Source organism: Urocitellus parryii, unplaced genomic scaffold (genome assembly GCF_045843805.1).
Source record: "Urocitellus parryii isolate mUroPar1 unplaced genomic scaffold, mUroPar1.hap1 Scaffold_37, whole genome shotgun sequence".
Taxonomy (NCBI): domain Eukaryota; kingdom Metazoa; phylum Chordata; class Mammalia; order Rodentia; family Sciuridae; genus Urocitellus; species Urocitellus parryii.
Window position 1 is genome coordinate 12,974,087 of NW_027553327.1, and position 6,886 is coordinate 12,980,972.

The following is a 6,886-nucleotide window of genomic DNA, read 5'->3' on the forward strand; positions in this document are numbered from 1 at the left end:
CATCTTTGTAAGATCCTGTTTCAAAATAAAGAAAAAGAAAAGAAAAAAATTGAGAATATAGCTCAGGATTATTAATTCTCTCAGTTTGACCACCAGCACTACACTCATATAAACACACACACTCACACACACACACACACACACACACACACACACACACACACTGTACTTGTGGGATTTTGAAAATATTTTTTGACACTGAACAGCTGTATACAGAAGGCAGAATTAGTGACATAATATCAATAGTCCTTTAGCCTTATCTGTGTACAGAAATTTGGTAATGTGATTTTACTCCTACTCTAGCCAAATGCAGAATGCATTCTACAAACTTTGGGTCAGGGCTCTGTTTCTTTTTTTAAGGCTTTTATAAAGTTGTGGCTATGAAAGAGTACTAGTCAGTTATCGAGTGAGGAAATATTTTTTAATGTTTTTGCTTTTTCTTTTAGAACACTATCTCCTAAATGAGAACAAGCTCACCTTAATTTATTAAATTCTGAGATATCATGGGAAGAAGATTCAGGGTGCTTTTTTTTGGCAGCCAGATCACCCTCTGAAGTTCAGTAATCTTAACAGCTAAATATATGTAGCAAAAATATTGCAGATGAATGCAGTTCAATCCAAATGTGAACTAGTAAGTTTTAGAGTGACTTCTTATACATTTATAGACAACAATATACCCACTGGAGGGAAAATGTCAGGTTTTAATTATATGTGGTACCGTGAATATCTGGAAAACAGCAGATATCTTATATAAAGTAGTTTAATTTCTTTTATTTAAGTTCATATCCCCAGCCCTGATCCTTAGTCTTTTAACAATGAAAATGGACCAGCTTGCATTTTGGACTTGATTCTGGGCCCACTTGGCTTAGGTTGGAGGCAGTGCCTGAAGACTTGTCCAATAGTCTCTTAGGTGCCATTCTTTTAATCATTTTGTAGGCTTTCTGTCATGGATCAGGAGCCCAAATTTCTGTGCTAAGAAGAACCTGAAAACAAATCACAGGGAGAACTCTGAAAACCCTGAAAGCAAGAAAATGATAAGTATGCCTTGTTATCTTGAGACTGGATAAGTAGGTTGTTTGAAGCTGGCAAGAGTGGCAATGGCAGAAAATGAAAATTGTGGCCAGGGACTTGTTGTGAGGGGGCAACAATTGTGATATATGCAGTACAGGAGAGAAATAAAGAATTTCTATGCACTTCTGCCCCTGTCAATGCTTTATTCATTCAATTACTCAACATAATTTCACTCTGTAGTTTCTTAATCAAGAAAACAACAATTCTTAATGCTAGGTACTGCAATAGACATAATCCATTCAGAGCTAACAATTATAAATTAATTCTAAGCACTGCAAAGCACACGTAATAATGACAGGCTAATTACAGACATTCCCTCTGCATGCTAAGTTCAAAAGTCTCAGGCCTTAGGCTTTATGTCCAGCATATGCACACTCACTCAGACCAGGGTGATCAGGACAAAAACCAAGGCGGAGCTTTCCTGGTGTGGATCAGATGACTGGTTGAGGAGAGGATGATAGGGAGAAGTTGCAGCTCTCACCAGGGTTCAAACAAGGGCATAGAGTTGAAGAGTGGTGAGTATTATGCAGAGGATCAGGAAATGAAGACAACTAATTGGATGTCAGGTCCTCATATGCTCTCCATCTCAAGTGCATCCTTGTTTTGGCTGGCTGAATCCCTGTTCATTAGCTCTATTATTTACATAAAATTTTGGGCTTTTTGACTCCCCTTGCAATCTTCTTCAGCTACCACCAGGTTTCTCATTATCATTTACCCTGGGGTCAGAAACATCCTGTCTGGTGGACTCCACCCTAATATTTTTGCCTTTCTCTCTTATCAGGCTAGGAGAGCCTGCCAGGGGCTTCACTCTATTTATCAGGTTGAGGGTAAATAACTTATTTGAGGCCATACTGGAGTGCTCTGTGTGTGTGTGCCTGATGAGACTGCAGGTTTGAAACTAGAATTTTAAAAATAGAGTTGTGTAGGCTCAGGCCTAAGACCATCTTCACAGGACTCCTCAGAGGGTCTCTGCGGCAGATTGTAAGGGTCCAGCCAAAAGTCGGAGGAAGAGACCACCAAGAGACTGACTCATGCAATTGCAGAAGGGGATTTATTGAGGATCCAATTCAGCACGCTGAGGCTCCAGGCTTACTCAAGAAGAGAGAGTAGCCCAGAGCCATGGGGAGGGGTCGAGCAGTGCTTAAGTACCCTTTTTGGGGAGGGCGGAGGCTTTGAACACATCAGGACAAATCATCATGAGGCGCGGGAAAATTGAACAACTCTCATACATGATTAGCACATTCATTGGTGGGAACAGTTCAGGTGGGGGTGATTGGTCACTCCTAAGCGGGGTACACATTCAAACTGATTGGTTTGGGCATGCCCTGTATGCCTAAGTGACAAGCTGTACAGGTCCCTAGGCTAAATGGCCAGTAGGGCATTGTCTTAACTGCCTCAGGAATTTCAGGTTCTGGGTGTAGCAGAGGAACTTAATACCTGGTCCTTCACTTTTTAACTCAGGCCTTGCAGCTTAGAAACTTTACCCTTTCAAGATCAACCTCCATCCCCCACCCTTACTAGTCTAGTGAAGCTTAGATCAGCAGTTAAACACCTGGGCATTTTGTTCCATAATTGTATGGTGTTTTCAGATTGTCTCTAAAGGCCTTTGTGGGCATCCATGTGCCATGAGTCCAGCATGTTCCCACATTGTGTGGTGAAGACTGGAATAATTATCTGAAGAGAACCCCAACTTCATTTGTTGTTTTCATGCACAAGAGAGATTGTACTTTTAGTGCTTGTTATGGAGTTTTTTTTTTTTTTTTTTTTTTTTTTTTGTGTGTGTGTGTGTGTTTTGTTTTCTTTTTTGTACCAGGAATTCAACCCAGTGGTGTTCAGCCACTGAATCACATCCCCAGCCCTTTTAAAATATTTTTATATGGAGACAGGGTCCCTTTGAGTTTCTTAGGGCCTCATTAAATTGCTGATGCTGGATTTTAACTCAATGCTCCTCATGACTCCTGAGCTTTTTAAATGTAGGGGAAACAGTATCACAAATTCAGAACAACAATATAAATTCCAGAACTTAAGCTTAACTCTTCCTAGGTCTGAGAATCAACCTCCAGTTTTCTAGCTCTCTGTTCACATATTCAAATCCAGGGTTCTTTTTTCATAGTGAATTCGTATAAAATAAAAGGGATAGTAAAATTACAGTGTAATCAGGATAATGAACCTCATTCTAACACAGCTGGAGGCTAACTGGAAGATATGTTAATGAGCACCATTAAGGCCTATTTCAAATGTAAAAAAAACCTTAATGCCCACTTTTGGGAATACCTTCAACAAAGTCCTTTGTCCCGTGGTGAAGTTGCAAGAGGAAAGATGGGTCACGGAAAAGATGAAAATGAACCCATATGGTAGTCAGGATGCCTTTTCTAAAACCTATTTTAAATATTTTTTCCATGTTTGCTGAAAAACATCAGTAAAATTTTAAGATGGCACACAAAAATGAGTTTATCTGGTATCATTCCCCATCCCACATGGTGGGAGTTCTATTTCGACTTGCTTAAATAAATAGATTTTATTCTTCAAAATTTGTGAGACAAGCACCCAGATGTAATTGGAAAAGTGAGAAATTTTGTTTCATCTCAAAACTCCACTTTCAACATTATCACTGACTATTTTCCCATATTTCATTTCATTTTTCTTTAAGAACTAGAGAGCATTTTTTAAAGATTTGATTTATCATCTGTGTAGGAATGGCGGAAAAGCTCCATAAACTCAACAAGCAGGACTGTAGAGGCCTGTCACAGAAGAGAAGTGGGAAGGGGGAAGAAGAGAGAGAGAAAGGGGAAGTGGGGGGAGGGGGATGGGGAGAGGGAGAGGGTGTTGATATCATGAGTTCAACGGGAGATGAGGAGGAGCAGGGGGGAGTGGGCTCTTACTTCTTTATTGGCTGAGACTTCACACCCTTTTGGAGATTAGGAGGTGTGCAATTGTGCCATTAAAAGTTCACGCTATTCAGTGTCATGGACCTGAGCTCCTGGAAGAGAAATGCTCCAGGCACCATCTTTTTTTTTTTTTTGAGAGAGAGAGAGAGAGAGAGAGAGAGAGAGAGAGAGAGAGAGAGAGAGAAGAGAGAGAGAAATAATTATTTTATTTATTTATTTATTTTTGTTTTCGGCGGACACAACATCTTGTTTGTAGGTGGTGCTGAGGATGGAACCTGGGCTGCACACATGCCAGGTGAGTGGTCTATCACTTGAGTCACATCCCCAGCCCCTCCAGGCACCATCTTTACCAACAATCCGAGCTTTTTACATATGAATAAAGCAGAATAAAATTAGGTGACATTAAAAAGAATTAATCTCTTCTAAATGAGGTAGTGTAGTTTATGTGGACCAATAAAGGTCCTGAATTCATTTTGTTTTCATATGTAAGACCTTTTAATTAAAATGGCTCTGACCCATAGAAACGTTTCAAACATTTCAATAAACACCTTTCTCTGGTGTGGCAGGAAAATAAAAGTGGGACTAACTTGAATTCAAATGACATGAAAGATCAATCTCTCTCTTTCCTTCCATTTTTTTGTTTTTTTGTTTTTTGTGGTACTGGGAATTAAACCCAGGGCCTCATGCTTAGAAGGCAAGCACTCTACCAGCTGAGCTATATCCCCAGTCCCATATTTTGGGAGGCAAAACCAGGGATTGAAGTCATGGACGCTCTACCACTGAGCCACATCCCTACCCTTATTTTTTTATTTTTACTTAGAGAAAGGTTTTCACTGAGTTGCTTAGCTTCTCATCATTGTTGAGACTGACTTCAAATTCAGGATCCTCCTATCTCAGCCTCTGAAGCAGCTGAGATTACAGGCATGCACCACCATGCATGGCCAACTTCCATCTCAAAAACTAAAGTACACAGCAAATTAGGTCACAGGCTGTCAACAAATAGTTACACTATGAAAAAAATTATTTTTTAGTTGTTGATGGACCTTTATTTTATTTACTTATATGTAGTGCTGAGAATTAAGCCAGGTGCCAGACAAGTTAGCTACTGTTAGACCAGGATGCAAGAAAAGACCACCGACTCCAATTAAAATCAAATTAAAGCAAGCTTATTATTTCGACTGTCTGGGCTGCCTCTGCCTTCCAAAATGGTGGGAACAAGACAGCACCCCAGCTTTCCTGAAGCCCAGCTTTATAGCCCAGAAACTTACACAAAGGGGGATTACAGATAAAAGAACTCTGACAAGCATCACACTAATGGTAGTTTACATTTGTTTGCTGGCCCAAACATCAGAATTTATGAGGACCATTAGAGCCTCAGAGAGGGTCGTTGTCTGGCCAGAGAAGGTCAATATTTATGAGATGTCACTAAGTTTCAGAGAGGGCTGCTATCTGGTTAGAGAGCCAGGCATGGGTGAGTTTGAGGCACGGACAGGCATTTCAAGCAGGTTCAGAATTTGCAGTAATTTATAGTAAAGCTGAAATTAACTTTTCATGGTTTTGTGGCGAGATGCCCAATTTTAAGAAAAGATCAATTTGGGCCTCTCACTACCACTGAGCTCCAGCCCCAGCCCCCTGGTACATATTTTTTTTTTTAATGGTGGATACTAGAGATTGAATTTAGGAACACTGGACTACTGAGACTCAGTCTCAGGGTTATTTTTTACTTCATTTAGAGATGAGGTTTCACTGAGTCATTTAGCACCTCACTTTTGCTAAGGCTATTTTGAAATTTGTTCCTTTTGCCTCAGTCTCTCCAGAAACTGGGATTACAGGCCTGCACCAACACACCCAGCCTTTGGTATATTTTCAATACCTATTATAAATAGATTTTAACCTGTAGCCTTAAGTCTTTTCTTATATATGTTTGGATTGAATCCATAACCCAGAAATCAGTGAAACAGAAAATCTAGTTTTATCTCCAAAACTGTTTCATCTAATAGAGTGTCTGTGTTAAGATTAATCATTGAAGAATTTACTGTATATTGTGGTTTTATCCTGACCTCCCATATGTACCTCGTTCTGAATTTTAGAACAGTCTGAAAAAAGGTGCTCACAGATACCAAATATCTTGGAGTACTTAAAAAACACCAGTATCTGAGTATTGCCTTCTAGGGACCAGTTTTAAATTTAAGTGTGTAGTTTCTAAAGGCATTAGTTGAATAATCTGCAGCTGGAAAGCATATTCTGATAATACCTTTTATCCAAAAGGCACTTAATTTGTTTCCCTTTATTAGATACTGTGAATGAAGATACAATAAAAATAGAAGTGCAGCAATATCTTCAGGAAAAGGATTTCAATTGCTTTATATATATATATCCATATTTTTTAATTTATTTTGAATTTAAATTACATGCAAATTCAATCTATCTCTTTCTCACTTTTATTTTATTTATTTACTTCTTTGTGGTACTGAGGATTGAACCCAGGGATTAACCCATGGCATTTAACCAATGTGCTACATACCCAGTCTCCACCACTTTTGTTTATTTATTTATTATTGAGACAGGGTTTACTGATATGCTTAGGACCTTGCCAAGTTTTTGAGTCTGGTCTCTAACTTGAGATCCTCCTGTCTCATCCTTCTAAGCTACAGAGAGTACAGGCATGTACAACTTTGTGGTAGTACCCCAAATTATTACTAGTGGATTATGTAGCATTTTTATTTTGGGCTTTTAAAGAACCTGAACACTTTTAGCAAAAATATATTTATTAAATGTATGCTGTTGCCAACATTTTTTACATGTTTTTGTACCCTGAATTCTTATGTTTATTTTTTTTAAATTTTGGTTTGGTGCTGGGTATTGAACCCAGGGGTGCTTTCCACTGAGCCACATCCACTGTCCTTTTTATGTAATATTTTGAGACA

At 39.0% G+C, this 6,886-nt stretch overlaps 1 non-coding gene across 1 annotated transcript; it reads right to left on the bottom strand.

Moving 5' to 3' along the window:
• Positions 1–4,611: 4,611 nt before the first annotated feature.
• On the bottom strand, positions 4,612–4,685 carry Trnar-ucu (transfer RNA arginine (anticodon UCU)). Its single transcript has one exon. It is a non-coding gene; the product is annotated as a tRNA-Arg (tRNA).
• Between the last annotated feature and the right edge of the window lie 2,201 nt (positions 4,686–6,886).